Source organism: Rhipicephalus sanguineus, chromosome 2, assembly GCF_013339695.2.
Source record: "Rhipicephalus sanguineus isolate Rsan-2018 chromosome 2, BIME_Rsan_1.4, whole genome shotgun sequence".
NCBI lineage: Eukaryota > Metazoa > Arthropoda > Arachnida > Ixodida > Ixodidae > Rhipicephalus > Rhipicephalus sanguineus.
The window spans coordinates 222,131,196-222,150,276 of NC_051177.1; the positions used below are offsets into that span (position 1 = coordinate 222,131,196).

General features: G+C 47.6%; 2 protein-coding genes and 1 non-coding gene across 5 annotated transcripts in view; 2 read left to right on the forward strand and 1 right to left on the reverse strand.

Annotated features, from left to right (window-relative positions):
- LOC119382249 (pseudouridine-5'-phosphate glycosidase) overlaps positions 1-19,081 on the reverse strand; it is a gene marked incomplete in the record, with an annotated part of 1,023,505 nt that overhangs the window by 201,403 nt on the left and 803,021 nt on the right.
- LOC119384112 (CD151 antigen) overlaps positions 1-19,081 on the forward strand; it is a 367,764-nt gene that overhangs the window by 15,687 nt on the left and 332,996 nt on the right. The gene's annotated exons all lie outside the window — the stretch shown is intronic.
- On the forward strand, positions 18,540-18,612 carry Trnat-ugu (transfer RNA threonine (anticodon UGU)). Its single transcript has one exon. It is a non-coding gene; the product is annotated as a tRNA-Thr (tRNA).

Below are 19,081 nucleotides of genomic sequence, written 5' to 3' on the forward strand. Positions count from 1 at the left end.
TGTATCCCCACAATGCTCTGTGCTTCATTATTGCAGCATTCCTCTTTCCTTTTGCTGCCGAGGCTTTTTCCTGTACCTCCATGTACCTGTCACCCTCATTAATACATACTCCGAGGTACTTGTATTCGCTCACCCTCGGTATTTCTTGTCCCTGTATTGACACCGCCTGATCACAAGGATCATTGAATACCATCAATCCACATTTTACTACACTAAATCCTAGTACCAGAGCTTCCCCTTCCCTTCCGCAAAATCCGCCAGCCGCTGTATATCCTCTCGACTGTCAGCAAATAAGACAATATTGTCAGCATAAAATAATCCTCGAAGCTTCTGCTCAATCATCATGCCGCCCTGTTTGTGTTACAGATTAAAACCAAAGTTGCTACCTTCTAGCGCTTTTTCCATATTCATCATGTGCAGCATGAATAACAGCGGGGACAAAGAACATCCCTGTCTCAGCCCCTTGCTAATCTCAACGTTCTCTTTGCTACTCATTCCTTCCCATTCTATGCAAACTGTACTTTCTCGGTATATCTCTCTCAAAAGTTCTATACAGTCGTCATCTGTGCCCATTTCTTTCAATATATCCCACAAAATTTCCTAATTAACGTTGTCGCACGCCCCAGTGATGTCTAGAAAAGCCATGTACAAAGGCCTATTTTCTATTTTAGATATTTCTATACACTGCGTGAGAACAAACAGGTTATCGTCTAACCGCCTGTCGACTCGAAATCCATTCTGAAGTTCTCCCAAAATATCGTTGTGTTCTGCCCACGGTTTTATGTTCATTTTTACTGCTTGCATCGCCAACCTGTATAGTGCCGATATAATGGTTAGTGGTCTATACGAGCGAATGTTATCCTTTTCTCCCTTGCCTTTATAGATTAAGTTCATTCTACTGTTTTGCCAACTGTCCGGTATTTGCCTGTCCTTTAAGCATTTTTCTACAGCTTTCAGCAGTTCTTCTTTAGTGCTATTTCCTAGTTCGTTAATGAGGCTAACGGGAATCCCATCTAAACCCGCGGCAGTGCGCTTTGGAATTTTTCCTTCAGCCTTTTTCCAGTTGAAATTCTCCAGTGCTAGCTCTTCCTCGGTTGCTCTCTCCGCCACACTTTTACTCACCGGGGAAATCCCCTGGACGCTCTTTTTAAATGAATCGGCTGTAACCTTTCGGTAACAGCCGATTACCAAGTCTCTTACCAAGTCGAAGTTGGTAGCGCCATCTCTCGGGGTTCTTGCGAAGCAGAACATTGTCGTGCAACGGGTAGTCTTGGCGTTCGCTCACCTAAAGTATTTCTTGCATCGTGGTACCGAGTTAAACTGGGGACTTTTCAGAATCAACGAGTTTGTGCCCAAGTTCGTGCGTCAATCAGTTTGATTGACAGACGCCCGCGGCGAAGATCGGCTCCGCCGTGGCACCGGGTTTGCTCTTGCCGAGGAGTAGTGCTCACGCCGCAACGCCAGTGAGCGGCAGGATTTATCTATGAGCGTAATCGCACAGACTATGCACACACGCACGGAGAACTAAAGGTTATATCATGACGTGGCTACAATGTCTGGCATTAAATTTCACCGCGCTCATGGCGTACCACTCACAGCCATGAAGCAAGCACCCCTGGTTGCATTTGCGGCGGGAAATGTTATTATTCACTTGTTTATGGAGACATTGCTTCCATCGATTCGTTACTGCAGAAAAATCTTCAGATGTGTAATGTAAGTAGCAGTATCCCGTACATTTATTTATCTGCAGTATTCGAATGAAGCAAAACGAGCTGCACGAGAGTACACGAGAGTGCTGCGTGTGCGCCTTTCTTGCCTTCGAGAGTGGAAATTATCATGCTGCAGGTGGAACGACAGAACTTGCCCGAAAGAGGACAAACACCCATGAACACGCCTGTGGGAGGCGCGATGTTCAGTTGGCAGAGGATAGCGCGACAACACACTGACGTCGCTGCACTGTGGAAATGCTGACTGAGTGGCGGCTCTGACGCGTTCGCGCGCGGTGTTCCCTGAAAACCGCCGCAAACGCCGCACATGCGCTTGCGACGCCATGCTCGTTCTTGTAGCCGTTTTTATCAACGCTGCTATCGCGCGCTCCGCACTGTCTTCCTATCATGACCGCCGTACTGCAAGCTCGGAGCAAACTCGTGTGCCCGAGAAGCTCGGGCCATCCTGCATAGCACCCCTGGTCTTCCCGCTCACTTTAATCTAAGCGCCAGCTAAAATAATCCGCACGCCACAGAATTAATCTGAGCGCCAAACTATTTATTCCTTGTGCCAAACATTTAATCGTAGCGCCAACATATTTAATTCAAGCGCCACCAAAAATAGGCCGCGTGCCAGGGAGTTTAATCCAAGTGCCATCATGTTTTATGCAATCGCCAACAACTTTAATTCAAGTGCCAGTCAGTTTAATTCATGCACAAGAAACAGTAATACGGGGCGTGAAAACGGCATTACAATTAAAATACCGTAGCAACAGTATGTAATACAATAATTGGAAAGTAGAAGGCAGTACTAACATTTGTAATCACCGCTATTATTTAATAAAAAAACTGCTGCCATAGTTTGAGTGAGCCGGGTTTGGAGCGCTAATACTTTGTAAACACAAGCCTGTGGAGCAATGTTTGGCAACGAAAGAAAGGCGCCTTTGTGCTGCTCATTACGAACATGTTAAAGAATATTTTGCAGTTGAACGAAATTCAGAGCTCGTAATTGAATTTTGGTTGTGGCATCCAATATAGTGAAGCTCCAGGTCTGGTCATGTAATGCGAAGGGCCGGCAGTCTATGCTTAATTAGAGCGACGGAATGGATACAAAGTGATGGAAAACCTAGCCGAGGGAGGGAACAACATTTCCAATGCTGCAAATTACTCCTGAAATGCAACATCACCACAAGTGATAGTAAGTGTTTATTAGCATAGCATTGTCTCGTATGGCTCGAAAATGGAGGTTCAGAAGTCATCTTCAAGCAGTGCTGCAGACACAAAGGCAAAATTGTGCCGGTCAAAGGCCGCGCTGTCCACGCGCTCTATCTGCTGCATGGAGTGCCGAGCTGTGTCAAGCAGCACAGAACGCCTGCGCTCCTTTTTTGTCATACCTTGCGGTGTCGCCAGTACTAAATCAGGGCGTTCACTTAGGTAGGCGTCCACGTGTGACTTGAATTTTCAAAAAAAAAATTTCCTCTCTTAAGTAGAACAAGGGACTGTACGCTGGCAGGTGCTTGATAGGCAATTCATCGAGTTAGTTGCCGGCTCTGCCCGAGCGGAAGCAGGCGCGCCATCAAAACTGAACACAGCTTCTGTGTTTGGCTCCTCACGTTCCACACGGGCCGAAACATCACTGAGGAAATAATTGAAAACAGGCCAGTCCACTGCAGTCCAGTGAGTTTGCGGACATACATGCCATAAAGTTCGCTCCTTTTGTCGTCGTGTGGTTGCCCTTCAGTTGCCCTGCAGAAGTTCCTGGAACACCAGATATTGTAGTTTGTCTTGTCCAAATAAAAGCGCTACACACGCGGTCTGTCGTACTGCAGCCACTGGGCGCCTGCGCGTAACGTCCTCAGGATTGCGGTATGCGGGCCTCTGCGTCACCAGCTTCACTGAGTAGCTGTGGGCGTCCAGAAATCAATCAACTGTGCTTGTACCGATTGTTACATCAGGCATATCCTCCTGCAGGGACTGCTTTATCACTCTTAGTGTAGATATAGCGTTTTCATCTACAATTCGACGTCATCACCAAACTTTTTTTAGAACCACCACCTCCCTTTGGCGTTTCTCTGTCGCTGGCGGCAATATATCTTGCTGTTTTGCCCAGGGCGTCCGCTAGTTGATTTAGGTCGCCACCACGCCTGTAGATGTCCACAATCGTCGACCAGTCGAGCACCGACACCCTGAAGTTTTTTTGACGAGGTTCGTCTGGATGTTTGAAATTGCGTCCAGACATGACTCCAATTGAAGCTCGCTTCTCATCCCGAAATGTTGCGATCTGAAAACACGCGTGTTACAAGCGACCACGCCGACCACGCTTCAGCAACACAGTACCGTCCGTTGCCTGAATATGTGTATCTCCTTTGATGCCTTATAGAAATCTAAATTGTACAAAAACCCAAATAAACGCACGGTTAGTTGTTTTAAATGGTTGTTCTTTGATTTCTAGGATGGGTGAGTATCGTCTGTAAATCACCATCGCTCTCACTAGGCCGAGCAGACGACTGCGAACTCTATTGCGGAAAAGTAGCCTTGATGCCATCTGCTAGCAGACGACGTCAATCTCTGCCAGATGCGATCAACGGAGTACACGATTGCCCAAATTCTGCAGTAGCGTTGAAGCATAAACTGACTCGGCGATTATGCTCATACCAAGTGCTCTATGAGCATGTACATTTAGCGTCCGAACATATAATTAAACCACACTGCCTTTTAAATTTTAAGGTAAGAAACCAAAACGTTGGGGCAAAATACCGTAGTACCTTATTTCATAAGCGCTACAATGCATTGGCAAAAAAAGAAAATATTGCTTTCGCCTCATGTTTACTTTGTTCCGATATTTAGACTATATACATTAGCAAACCTTCTGTTTCTTGTGCATCGATAAAACTTACTGTCACTTGAATTAAAGTTGTTGGCGATTGGATTAAATATGGTGGCACTTGGATTAAACTCTCTGGCACGCGGCCTATTTGTGGTGGCGCTTAGATTAAATATGTTCGCGCTGGGATTAAATGTTTGGCACATATATTAAATAGTTTGGCGCTCAGATTATTTCTGTGGCGTGCGGATTATTTTAGCTGGCACTTGGATTAAAGTGGGCGGGAAAATTTGTAGTTACGTCAGTTACGCTCGTTCAGTGCTACTCATGTTCGTGCGGTAGCTTCAAGAACTGTCCTACTGTGATGCTTGAGACGTAAGATTTTTGTGCATCATTTTAAGCTTGTGGCCTGTTTAGCTTGATTTGTTCTTGTGATGACAGTGGTGCGCGTTAGGTGCATGTTTGAAAAGTGCGCGACGTGAAAAGAAGACTGAAGGCACGTGCGGGATTCCCTATACAAAAACGACGACGTCGAGGACCGTGGCGCGTAAGAGCGCGGGGCGCAAGAAGGAAAATAAAAAGTAAACAAGATCCAATGCGGTAAAAACACGGAGCTACCCGAAGCCAATAGATGACCACCACGCAGTTCCTCAGCGCCAATCAGAAGAAAACAAGTGTGCCTGAGGTCGAGGAAAGCCTGGAAGACAGAGAATTGGCAGTTCGAGGCGAACGGGACAGCAAGGCGGTAGCCGGGCGCTGAAGACGGGCAGTCGGGTTACGGACCCGAGCCTTCAGGACTTCACCCGGCCGGAACCTTCGGACCGCGGCGTCCAGGCAGGGCGAACCTCAACGGTTCGTCCGTTCGAGAGCAAGGCCTGCTGATCCCGGTGCAGGCAAAGCAACGGCAGTTGGGCTTCGGGCCCGAGTCTTGCATCGAGCCGCCTCATCGGGCTAATCTTGGCTTCGCCCTGCATCGCCGAGCATCGACCGCCCCCTCGTCAACACCAGGCAGACCCGTCGACTCTACGGTCCGCCATCCAAGCCTCCGTTAGTGGGTGAGACCAGACTTTCTTCCCCGCTTTGATCTTCAACCGCGCCGGAACTATACCGCGTAACTTAAAACTTTGAACTTATGCTCTGTTTGTGATTAAGAGAGTTTTGCCGCGTGTAGTGAACCTTTTGTTCAGTGTTTAGTGTTTTGTAGATCTTTTTTTCCTCTCTAATGGTTTATTAAAGTTTTTTTTGTGTGTTTAAACCAACGGCTTCGTCCCTGACAAAGCTCTCCGACGCTCACGTCGTAAAAAGAGCTGTCGAAAACAGAAAAAGAAAGAACCTGCATCACAAATTGGCGTCCGCAGCGACAGGACGAAGCCGTTTGTTTTTCATTTTGGGTTTCGGACGCGGTTTAAATCATGACGAACATGCGGGAGCTAATGGCGTTGGCGGAACGTATGGGGATTGAAGGGGCGGAGTTCAAAGCTTGGTACAATGAGAAGGAGGCACAAGCGCGAGAGGAACGGGCTGCGGAACGCGAAGCTAAGAAGGAACAACTCGAACTGGAGACGCGTGCCAAGAAGGAGCAGCTGGAAATGGAGAACCAGAACTTGCTATTGCGTCTCAAAGTCGCCGAAGCTGAGGGTAACCGTGTGGAGACAAGAACGGGTGACCAAGCGCAGGGATCGAGCGTTCCATGCATTGTGAATCCTCACAATTTTATACCGGGATTTAATGAAAGCCGGGACGACTTGGACGCCTACTTAAAGAGGTTCGAGAGGGTCGCCACCGGTCAAGAATGGCCTAGAGACAAATGGGCCACGGCTCTAAGTTTATGCTTGAGCGGAGAAGCCTTAAAGGTGTTTGGAAGGCTGTCACCAGAGGATTCCCTCGACTACGATAAAGCCAAGTTGGCGTTGCTTCAGCGTTTCCGTTTTACGGCAGAAGGCTACCGGGAAAAGTTCCGACAAAGCAAGCCACAGGACGGTGAAACGGGCAAGCAGTACGCAACTAGGCTACTGAGTTTTTTCGATCGTTGGGTCGAAATGTCCAAGACCGAGAAGGAGTATTCGGCTCTTCGTAACTTAATAGTTACGGAACAGTTCTTAAGCAACTGTCATCAACGGTTGGCGCTATTCTTGCGTGAAAAGAGTTACAGCAAGTTGGAGGACCTGGCAGAGGCCTCCGACAATTTTTTGGAAGCTCAGAGGCAACCCAACTTGCTAGTATTCCGTGAAAAAACGGAGAGCAAGAACTCAGAAAAAATGGGAGGTTCATCTGAGAGAGGTTCAGTGCACTGTTTTGTATGTGGCAAGATGGGTCACAGGGCGTCGGAATGCCGATCGAAGCTCAAGCAACCTTTTTGCGGATATTGCCACAAGACAGGGCATGATAACAAGACCTGCTCAAAGAAGAACGGACCAGCCAACAAGACCTCATGCCTTTTGTCGCCAGAAGAGTCCGCAAGAGAACATAACCAGACGCTGGATAAGGAAGAGGACGTGGCTGGCGCGGTGAAAATTCACCCGAAGTTCGCAACCCACCACATGCCCGTGTTACAGGGTAGAATCTTCGGCCAGACTGTCTCAGTATTGCGAGATACGGGTAGCAACACGCTGGTGGTGCGTCGTTCTTTGGTACCCGATGAAGCTCTGACGGGTACTACCGCTACGCTGTTCTTAGCCGATGGCAGCAGCATCACCGTTACTGAGGCAGAGGTGGAGATTCATTCACCTTATTTTTCTGGTACATCTATCGTCAAATGCATGGTAAAACCTCTGTATGACATTATCGTCGGAAACGTACCAGGTTCACGAGAAGTCCATGACCCCGATAAGAAGTGGGAAGAAAGAAGTGTGGGGAGACCCAACTCCAAATGTATCGCAAGTGGAAAAGAAACAGAGGGAGAAGGCGGTTTTCTTGAATCCTTGGTTGTCGGTGTGAAAAGCAGAGAGCAACGACCGGCCTCTTCCAAGAGCGATGTATGCGCCTTGAAAATGACTAGAAAGGATCTTGGCGCCGCCCAAAAGGAGGACAAGACCTTAGATTCCTGCAGGAACAAAGTAGGTCAAGTACTACAAGGAAGATCGGAGTCCTACTCGTTCCAAATAGAAAAGGGGGTGCTATACCGCTATTACCGGCTACCTTCTGGTAAAATGATCCAACAAGTAGTAGTGCCACAAAGACTGCGTGGACAAGTGCTTACTTTGGCGCACGAAACATTGATGTCGGGGCACCAAGGAATAAAGAGAACAATTGATCGTGTTCTACAATCCTTTTATTGGCCGGGAGTCCAAGAGGCAGTGAGAAGATACGTGCGCTCTTGCGACACATGCCAGCGAACATATCCCAAGAGCAAAGTGGGCAAGGCACCTCTCGGTCGCATGCCGTTGATAGACACGCCATTCGAAAGAGTGGCAGTGGATATCATCGGTCCCTTAAAGCCAATATCACATATGGGTAACCGCTATATATTGACATTAGTGGACTTCGCCACTAGATATCCCGATGCGATAGCTCTGCCATCCATCGATTCGGCCACAGTAGCCGAGGGATTGATAGAGATGTTTTCTAGAATTGGGTTCCCACGTGAAGTACTGTGCGATCAAGCATCATGCTTCACATCAGAGCTAATGAGAGAAGTCAATGACTTGTTGGCGATCAAGCATCTCAGCTCCACTCCCTATCACCCCATATGTAATGGGTTAGTGGAACGGTTTAATGGCACACTGAAGCAAATGTTACGTAAATTGTGCCAAGAGGAACCTAAGTCATGGGACCGATTATTAGCACCCCTCTTGTTTGCGTATCGGGAAGTCCCGCAAGCCAGTCTGGGGTTTTCTCCTTTCGAGCTGATCTACGGTAGACATGTTCGGGGTCCTCTTAGTCTGCTAAAGGAGTTATGGACCGGAGACCACCAAAGCGAAGAGGTAAAGACAACATATGGATATGTCCTGGATCTCAGAGATCGACTGGAAAAAACATTACAGTTGGCGCAAGAGAACCTGTCACGAGCTAAAGTAACTCAAAAGAAATACTACGACCGGGGAAGTCGAATACGTCGGCTAAAGGTTGGAGACCGCGCCCTTATACTACTTCCCACGACGGAAAACAAACTGCTAATGCATTGGAAGGGGCCCTTCATGGTCACAGGAAAGAAAGGTAACTTCGACTACTGGCTGGACATGGGACATACGACTAAGCTGTTTCATATTAATATGCTAAAACGCTACGAAGAGCGTCCTCAACAATTATCACCTCAGTCAGCATCTTTCATTGTAGTGGAGGAGGAGGAGACGGACACACCTGTACCTACTTTCAAGTCTACAGAGGGCTTGGGTACCGAAGCAATCAAGCTTGGTCCTAACCTTCGGGAAAGTCAACGAGAAGAAGTTCTCGAGCTCCTAGCCACCCACAAAGACGTCTTCTCCGAAGTGCCTGGAAAGACAAACTTGTTAGAGTGCCGTCTCCAACTGACAACGTCTGATCCCATTAACACTCAGCAATATCCGCTACCTTTCGCAATGAAAGAGATAGTCGAGAAAGAAGTAGAAGAAATGCTGCGGCTCGGGGTGATTGAAAAGTCTGACTCGCCATACAACTCGCCATTGGTGTTGGTGAAGAAGCCAGATAAGAGTTATCGTGCCTGCATTGACTTTCGTCGCATTAATGATGTGTTAGTCTCTGACGCAGAACCCATTCCAAGAACGGATATACTGTTTACTGAGATCGGCACCAGAAAATTCTTTTCCAAGTTTGACCTTACTAAAGGCTATTGGCAGGTGCCCATGGACAAAGAGTCACGACTAAAAACTGCATTCTCCACTCAATCCGGACATTACCACTTCCTCTATATGCCGTTCGGTATCAAAACAGCGTCCGCAGTGTTTACTCGGCTAATGAGACGTCTCCTTCAGGGCATGCCGAACGTCGTGCATTACATCGATGATGTTCTCGTCGCTACGACAACTTGGGAGGAACATATCCAAACCTTACATAGCCTGTTGAATAGGATCCGAAAGGCTGGACTAACAATCAAGCCCCAGAAGTCGGAGGTCGGAATGACGTCGATAGTTTTCCTGGGTCATCGACTGGGAGATGGAACAATTCAACCGGTAGAGGATACAATTGCAAAGATTGCAAAAGCCCCACGACCCGCTACAAAGAAACAACTGCGCTCTTTTCTCGGCTTGACAGGATATTATCGCGATCTAATACCTCACTACGCAGAGAAGGCTCAGCCTCTGACAGAAATGACAAAGAAAAGGGAGAACAACAAGATCTGTTGGAACAGCCAACGAGAGGAAGCGTTCGAAACACTTAAACACGCCATGGCGTCTGGACCCATTTTAAAAGCACCGGATCTCAAACGTGGATTTATACTCCGCAGTGACGCTTCCGACTCTTGCATCGGTGCAGTCCTTATGCAAGAACACGATGGTGTTTGCACCCAGTATCATACGCCATTCGTCAACTACTTCCCCGAGAACAGAACTACTCGGCCATCGAGCGGGAGTGCCTCGCGTTAGTTTGGGCTGTGGAGAGGTTCCACATATTTTTATATGGAACATCTTTCACAGTTCAAACAGATCACCAACCACTGCAGTATTTATCTCGGGCGAAGCACCTCAACAGCAGAGTACTGCGATGGAGTTTAGCCCTGCAGGAATACACCTTTCGCATAGAACATATTAAGGGATCTGAGAACGTTGGGGCCGACTATATGAGTAGATTGCAGTGACTATCCCCATATGTTCCTATTGTAAGATTATGTCTGTGTTAGAGAGTCCTATTGATGTTATACTACTGTTATTGCACCATTTTTTCGTTAGGGTTGGTGCCAGTGTTCTGTCGTTGGTCGTTTAGTGCTACGTGTTGTGCTCCTCATTGTTTCGACGTGAGACGTGCCAAAGAACAAAGTGTGTGGTGTTTAGAGTGCTTAGAGGTGATAGCTTATGTGTTTCGCGCACCGAGCAACAGTTTTTCGAACGGAAAAACTTCTCGAAAAGGGGGCCATTGTGATGACAGTGGTGCGCGTTAGGTGCATGTTTGAAAAGTGCGCGACGTGAAAAGAAGACTGAAGGCACGTGCGGGATTCCCTATACAAAAACGACGACGTCGAGGACCGTGGCGCGTAAGAGCGCGGGGCGCAAGAAGGAAAATAAAAAGTAAACAAGATCCAATGCGGTAAAAACACGGAGCTACCCGAAGCCAATAGATGACCACCACGCAGTTCCTCAGCGCCAATCAGAAGAAAACAAGTGTGCCTGAGGTCGAGGAAAGCCTGGAAGACTGAGAATTGGCAGTTCGAGGCGAACGGGACAGCAAGGCGGTAGCCGGGCGCTGAAGACGGGCAGTCGGGTTACGGACCCGAGCCTTCAGGACTTCACCCGGCCGGAACCTTCGGACCGCGGCGTCCAGGCAGGGCGAACCTCAACGGTTCGTCCGTTCGAGAGCAAGGCCTGCTGATCCCGGTGCAGGCAAAGCAACGGCAGTTGGGCTTCGGGCCCGAGTCTTGCATCGAGCCGCCTCATCGGGCTAATCTTGGCTTCGCCCTGCATCGCCGAGCATCGACCGCCCCCTCGTCAACACCAGGCAGACCCGTCGACTCTACGGTCCGCCATCCAAGCCTCCGTTAGTGGGTGAGACCAGACTTTCTTCCCCGCTTTGATCTTCAACCGCGCCGGAACTATACCGCGTAACTTAAAACTTTGAACTTATGCTCTGTTTGTGATTAAGAGAGTTTTGCCGCGTGTAGTGAACCTTTTGTTCAGTGTTTAGTGTTTTGTAGATCTTTTTTTCCTCTCTAATGGTTTATTAAAGTTTTTTTTGTGTGTTTAAACCAACGGCTTCGTCCCTGACAAAGCTCTCCGACGCTCACGTCGTAAAAAGAGCTGTCGAAAACAGAAAAAGAAAGAACCTGCATCACAGTTCTCCCTTCGTGTCCTGGGAGTCATCTTGCTGCTTGACATTTCGGTCTTGCATCAGAACCGACAGTCGCGCGAGTGGGCGTGGATCAATCTTGAACGTAAAAAGAGCGCGAAAACAATGCATGTTTGTCGTTCTTTACTCGTCTTAGTTTTTTCGCGCTCTTTTTACTGTTAAAATAGATTTCAGTCTTGCCTTCGGCATTTTCTTCCTTTCTTGGACAGTACAGTTACGCTGATATGTCGGTGAGCACGATGCGAGAGAATTAGAGCTGGCCAATGCCGCCTACAATTTCGGTCGCATTTTTGCGGCTCGGGCTCAGCTTGACACTGATGCAAGGTATCTGATTTACGATTCTCCAACGCGGAAGAGGACGCATCGTAGTGGGAGGGCCCCAAGGACACTTCAGTGGACAAAAACAGTAGCGAGTAATCGCAGACTGTAATGAAAGTTAGCCCAGATTGAGGATCCAGAGTGGCCGGTGTAAACAACACGCCGCGGGCGATACAAGAGAAGTACCGGAGGTATTTTGCGACAGCACATTCACTGAATCGCTAGAAGCTTGCTCGAAAAGCTCTGTGCGCCAAGGCTTATTGCGCCAAGCTGCCCGAGGCTGCCGCACGAGACCACCGATAGCGTCCGAATGGCCCCGCAGCTGCCGGCTATATTTACGGCCGCTATTTGTTCGCCGCGCCTGGGAAAATGGCGCACCTGGCCAAGACGCCGGGCACTCATTTAGGGGCTCCCCGCGGCGAACACGTGGCACCCGCTTTCTCCCGACTTCAGTCTCAAGAAGATTGTGAATGGCAGGTGTTCTCTCAGTATTTTTGAAAGATAAAGCACTCTATCTAGCGTAGGTATCATAATCGTCAAGCTATTTAGGATCAGTGCTGACGCTGCTCTGCAGAGATGAGTGTTGGACAATACACGCGCTATTTTGGGAGTGACGAGATGCACAACAGCTCGAGTACCTGAATTTAAAAAAAAACTTTAAAGTTTAGGAGAAGTGGTATTTGACACTACCAAGAACTTGCCGAGGAGGTGGCAGCGCCGCCTTGAAATACTCACAGGGAAGTCATATTTTGTCAGCGTCTGTTACGGCATGCATAGTTCTTTGTCAGAAAACTTTGATTCCAGAAAGTCATAGACGACATGGCAAATAGACACCTGAGTTTATCTCCTTTTTTTTCCCCTTTTCAGACAGGAATTCATTTTGCCTTGTTCAGTGAGTTCGCAAGGACACCGCATCTAAAGATTAGATTAATAATGCTGCACAGTGGTTCCGCGATACACAAAGCAAAAAGTGCTAAGTGATAGGCAGGTATTTTACCTAAGCCTTGACTAGTGTTCTTAAAGTTTAATACAGTAGAAGCGACTTCATAACCTCAAACGAGAAAGAAGTTATGATTGCAGTGAAGAGGCTACTGTGCTATGGCTATAAAGCTCATGGAAGTAATTAGTAAATGCGTCGCCATGATAGCTGATCAGTGCAGGCTTCATGTTTATATTTTACTTTATCAATAGTGTTGCTACCCCTGGGTGAGTTCAAAGATTTTTTTAAAAAGTTGTGATTGTTTCATGGGATGGTTCTTAGCTTTGCAGAATTTTTTTATCCCAGCATAACTGTTCAGGTGTTTTGAGTTAATTGCACAAGAAATTGCGTTGTGGTAACTTTATATTGAATGGCTGTTTTTCTCTTCTTACGAAGATTGTTTTTATTCGTAAGCTGGTTAACAGACCTGTTGTCACCAACAAACCGGTTGTTGGACAGAGTTCAGTCTTTTACTGCATTTAGCAGTTTTAACATTAGCGTGAACTGCTTCCAGAAATAAAGAACCTAATTTTCTACCGCCTTTTTTTTTGGTCACAATGGGCAATAATTGCTGCCCCATTGGTAACAATTAACAAAGTTATCCCGGTCACACGTTGAAGCGAAATAGCTAGTGTCGTAGCGATGTTTACCTGCGTCGAAAATAATGAAAACGGGGAGATTATCTGTGACGACAGCAGCATTCGAAGACGGCGAGATCAAGAGGAGTATGAGTAGTCGAAAATTGAGTAAGAGAGTTAAAGAATCTCGTCCAAAACCAACAAAACAACCGCTATAGGATGATATTGTAGCATTATAACTGTATAATAAGTAAATGCTCATGTCACCAACTAATAAAATTTGTTGATTTCGTGGGGGTGATGAATTGTGCAAGAACTCGTGCATGGATAAAGATGGGGAGAGATAGACGCAACATATGATTAGTTGACGGGAAAGTCAGTTTCAATCCGCACAGATTCGCAGCCAGATACGTTTAAACGCAAGACAAGCGCACATTTGCAGTTGATTCCCGATGATATGAAAATGGCTGCACCGTCATGCCGATCGGAGCTGCAGTGACAGTACACGGATTGGGACGATCGAAAGACACACAGGTTATCATTTGAAGAATCAAGCCAAGTTCCCGAAAGACATAGAAACGAAAAGGAATGGCCAAGAGAGTCATAAAAGGCAGAAATACTGTCTTGGTTTTTTGCACAACCCTCTCGCGTTGATGTCACTGATGTCATTGGTACTCAAAAAAAACTGTCACCTAAACCTTTACGTCATCAAATGGCACGCGCCGTTGAGGAAACACTATCTCTGTTTCTTGGTCGTCCTATGGCGAGGGTTCCCCCGGATAAGCGTTTTATAAATGTGTCTTCTGAATAAAAATTTCATTTGTTAGCAGAGCGTCGTCCTGTTTTCTGCCCTTCTTCTGTGGCTGTCTCTTCGCGCCCTTTCAAGTACGACTCGGAATCAAGTCGCCCACCTTTCTGTCCTTGAAGCCAAGTAGAACATGCACAGTGTTGGCTTGAAGCCAGGTAGCGCATGCGCGGTGGTGCCGAGGGGAGTTGCAGTAATGCAGCACGCACAAACATAAGCGCAGTCGCACTTGGAAGCGTGCTGCGCGAGGCGAGGACGGCTGGAACCACGTAGCTGAGTCTGAAGTGGCAAAGCAGATATTCAAAAGTTATGCTGCAACAGCTGCTCACTTTTATGCAGGCATTGGTGGCAGTTCTTGGGACATACAAATCTCGTCATTGTTGACGCGTATTCAAAGCGGGTAAGAGACCACCCAGTTCAGCGGATGCTTTCATCACAGCACTGCAGATGACATTTGCTCAGTATGGTCTGGCGGATGTCGTGATGTCCGATAATGGACCCGCATTTGCAAGTGAACAATGATTGTAATTCCTGACACGGCCGGTCGCACGCTTACGCCGTCCTGCCATGCAGCTTCACATGTTGTGTAGCAGAGGCTGCGAAGAACAAGTTCAAGAAGGACGAATCTGGAGCCTTTAAAACACTAATTGCAAGGTGCTTGTTTCAGTTTAGAACCCCACCGCATGAGGTCACTGGCAGCGTAGCTTGTGAAATGCTCATGGGAAGGATGTTCAAGACAGCTTTGGATGTTCTTTGCCCAAACTTACAGAATTCAGTGCTGCTGAGACAGCTTAAGCAGAAGATGCAAATAAACAGACGGCTCGATCACCAGTGTGCGGTCGTGCCAAAGTTGATCTCGTTGGCGTTTCTATTCCTCGGGCGCAACCGCTGACGACGACTGCAGAGTCTGCCGGTACTGCTAGGCCTACACTCGTCATACTAGTGCATCATTACGCTGAGGAAGGCATAAGAAGAGGCAGTAACGCCTGGCGTGGTCTTCCCACCTGGCACGAAAGTTATCACAGACACACAGGCCGGCAGTATACAATCGATTCATTCGTTAACTCGTTGTGCTGTCTTCAGCCTTGCGTAAAAGAGCGATTCGCAAAGGATAAGTGGCAAAGAAATCACATACCAAGTCACGAGCAGTGTTTTAGGGTAGTTGCCCTAGTGATCGCTTTTTTGTGTCGCTGCTTCAAGCGCCACGCACAGTGTCTGTTTCGCATCGGCTCTGCGTGACGCCGATGGCTCACTCTAAAAGGACAGGGCGTGCAAACACAGACACAAGAAAGAAGTCAGGAGACCACAAATGGCGTTTCTGGTGTCCTGACTTCTTTCTTGCGTCAGTGTTTGCACGCCCTGTCCTTTTAGAATGAATACTTACCAACTAGCTCCGCTCTCTGTATTTCTAAGCCAATGGCTCGTGGCTTGAGTTTAGTCCTTTAAATGCATTATTTCTACACAGTGCTCTCTTTTTAAGACAGCAGGAGCGAGCACACACTTGTCAAAAGTGAAACAAGCACAAGGAAATTGAAACAGTTAGCAAGTAACTGCAAATAATTAACAATACTTAGCTAAATATGGGGGAATATCAAGTATAATGTAAAATAACTGAGAAAACAAGAAGAATAGCAGATAATTCATAGCAGTGCTCATCCAGAAATATTGCTCGGTGGCTCTTTAACGAATACTTCGTCTGAAAATTCAAGCAGAGCATGTTTGAGGCTCTTGTGTAGCTGTTGTGTTGCGATGGAAAAAATTAGCACTGCAAGAAATCGCAGTGACACCAAAATGTACAACGTTGCTCATCGGCCGAATGACCAGAGTGTTAAGCGTGTCATTAACAATCTTGCGCATTGTGATGCCAAGTTCACACGTGCGCCTCAAGTGCAGTCATCAAGCGAGTAGCGGTGACGCGTCGCGACAACTGCGTGATACTTGCGATTTCAATTATTTTGATTATTTTTTACTGATCACGCGCTGCACCTAGTGCTACTTTCTAAACTCGCCTATCCAAGCCGGTGACCAAAGGCTAGAAGGACGATAGGGAAGAGTGCTTACATGCGGTTGTCAGAAACACGCATGCGTGCGCAGGACGCTCTCGAAGGACGAATTCCTTGTCATCGTGTGCATACCGCGCGTGTACACGGGACGTTGGGTGCTTATCTCCTGCCGGTTAAACGTTACAAAGCGCCCCAGTTTCAACTACATAAGCGGACGTGTCTTTCAAGCGAACAATGCTGCTCGTAAGGCGACATGGCAGAGCGGAAAGCAGGAGTCACGCGCAGCTTTCCCGCTCGCATTTCGGCTCCGCCAGGCAGAAAAAAGAGGCGCGCACCTTGGTGAGGAAACGCCGACCGATGCCGTGCCTGGCGCAATACCGCGAAACTCGCGAGAAACCAGGAGGCCGTTTTGTCGAAGTGCTGCGCATTCACGCCAAACGAGGCTTCCTCGACTGACGTACGACGAATGAGCAAGGTCGAGGGCACGCGCGGCTTTCCTTTTGGAGTCTAGCAATTACGAGTGAAATGAAAATTTCGAGGGCACTTGAGCTTCGCCTTCAAGAGAAGAACTCGATAGCGTAATCGGGCCCCGTGCGCATTGCCTTCTCAATTGCTGGCCTCGCTTCCGTTCACGGTGGATGCCTCAACCGTGCCGTAAGGAAACGAACGACTGTGCGCGCAACATTGGCCGTTTCAAACCATGCTAGAATGCCTAATGCAAGTACCACTACGCCATAATTCTTCCTTTAGCGAATCAGCCAAGGGCCCACTACGCGTCCGTAAGGCAACACGCGAACCTCCGCAGCTGTTCACTTTCATGATGCTTCTGCTGCTGATGATGATAAAATATGTCTTCGCGCTTTATAATGGGTGGGCCTTTAAAACACCCACTCGTTGCGCAGAATCGCGTTAGGCGGAACTGCGCAACGAGTTCTGCGAAACGCGCAACGCAACTGCGCAGTTCCGCCTAACGCGATTCTGCGCTTCTGGCACGCAATATTGCATGCGTTAAGGGGACATCCTCCCACTGCATGACATTCATATATAGCGTTCTTTTTTCCCGAAGCAGCTTCAAGCAATAGCATGGCTCTGTGGTATAGAACACGTGCTTGCCACACAGACGGCCTCGGTTCGATTCTCACTGGAAGCTGAAGATTTGTATTATTTATTTTATTAGCATGTTTCTCAATTTTTCGGTCACGACAAGATGATGATTTTTCGCTCACAACCAACGGCGCCGACACCGGAATTTCTGCGAAACGAGCTCTTTAACGCTATCGCATTAATATTTTGCCGGATAAGAACGCATGCACTAAGTCCTTTTCTGGGTTTGTACCGGTAGGGGTAAAACTATGGTTTTAAGAACTAGCCGACACGGCTTGGAATCATAAAGCTGTCACTTAAACACCCTACGCTCGCGCTTTAGGCTGCCTTATCTCACGCCTTCCACAGGCGTGCTATAGTGTCCCAATCTCCCAGCATCCATTAGTAAAGCCACTGTAGAGGACATTCATCTTGTATCGGCCTCAGTAACCCACACGTCGTGTTGGAAGCCGCACTTCTGCAACGCGTCTAACTTTTTTTACAGATGCAAGAAACATTTGGAATAGCGCAGCCGAAAATCTTGTGACATGTACGGCCGCCTAATGTTTCGTGAAAGGGGGACTGTATACACATTTATAACCAATTTTAGGTTAGAAACGATTTAGTCGTTGATGTGAATTCGTTATTGATTTATTCATCAATTACACCGCAGCGCCCAAAGGTATTGTTCATTTAAACACGCTTTGTCTGCACTGTTTTGTCGTTCACCGGAATGTTCTTATTGTTGCTGCGTTCTGTCTTCTATTCGCTATGCATATGCGCAGCATATTGTGTCCCTATTATTAAAACTGTAACTGCGTCATACTGCCTCTGTATATAACTGAGCACTAACAGACAATAATACCAAGAAAAGTATAGGGGACATTATTATTAGTAAATGTAATGTAAATGTGAAGAATTAAAAGTGGACGAAAAGATAGCTTGCCATGGGCAGGGACCGAACCTGCGACCTTCGAATAACGTCTCCGATGCTCTACCAACTGAGCTACCGCGGCGGCCATCCCCCCCGTTCACTTTATGGGGTATATTTGTATTAAACGTGGGAGCGTCAATCAGCGCCGCCAGTAGCCATGACGGCGAGTGTGGAACACTTTTTTCCGCCTGTTGGCGTCACGTAGCACGTGAACTTATTACGATCTGGCAGCTGACCAATAATCTCTCGCATACCAATACCACCTGAAAGCATCAAGAGTGTTCCACACTCGCCGTCATGGCTACTGGCGGCGCTGACTGACGCTCCCACGTTTAATAAACATATACCGCATAAAGTGGACGGGGGGATGGCCGCCGCGGTAGCTCAGTTGGTAGAGCATCGGACGTGTTATTCGAAGGTCGCAGGTTCGGTCCCTGCCCGTGGCAAGCTATCTTTTCGTCCACTTTTCCTTCTTCACATTTACATTAGATTTACTACTAATAATGGCCCTTATACTTTTCTTGGCATTATTGTCTGTTAGTGCTCAATATTATTTTCTATAACAAACAAAAACGAGCCCTTAAAATTTCCGCTTCTTTCCTTGCCTCTTTATATGGACACTATCGGCAGGTTTTTCCCGTCGGCGTCACTGTCGGCACTGCCGTGCCGTTGCGCATATGTATAGGCATGTACAGATATGTATAAAACCCTAAAAGAAATACGGTGCAGAAGGAACTTTTCCGGAAGCGCGCGACGGGGGATTCGAACCTGCGACCCCTCGCTCCACAGCGTGACGCGTTGAACGACTCAGCCACTAAGGCATACATACTCTAGCATTCTAACGCCGATCTATTTATATACACCATTACCGCTGGTGGTACGCAGATCTCCGAGGTGCTTCAGCGTGGCGGAGGC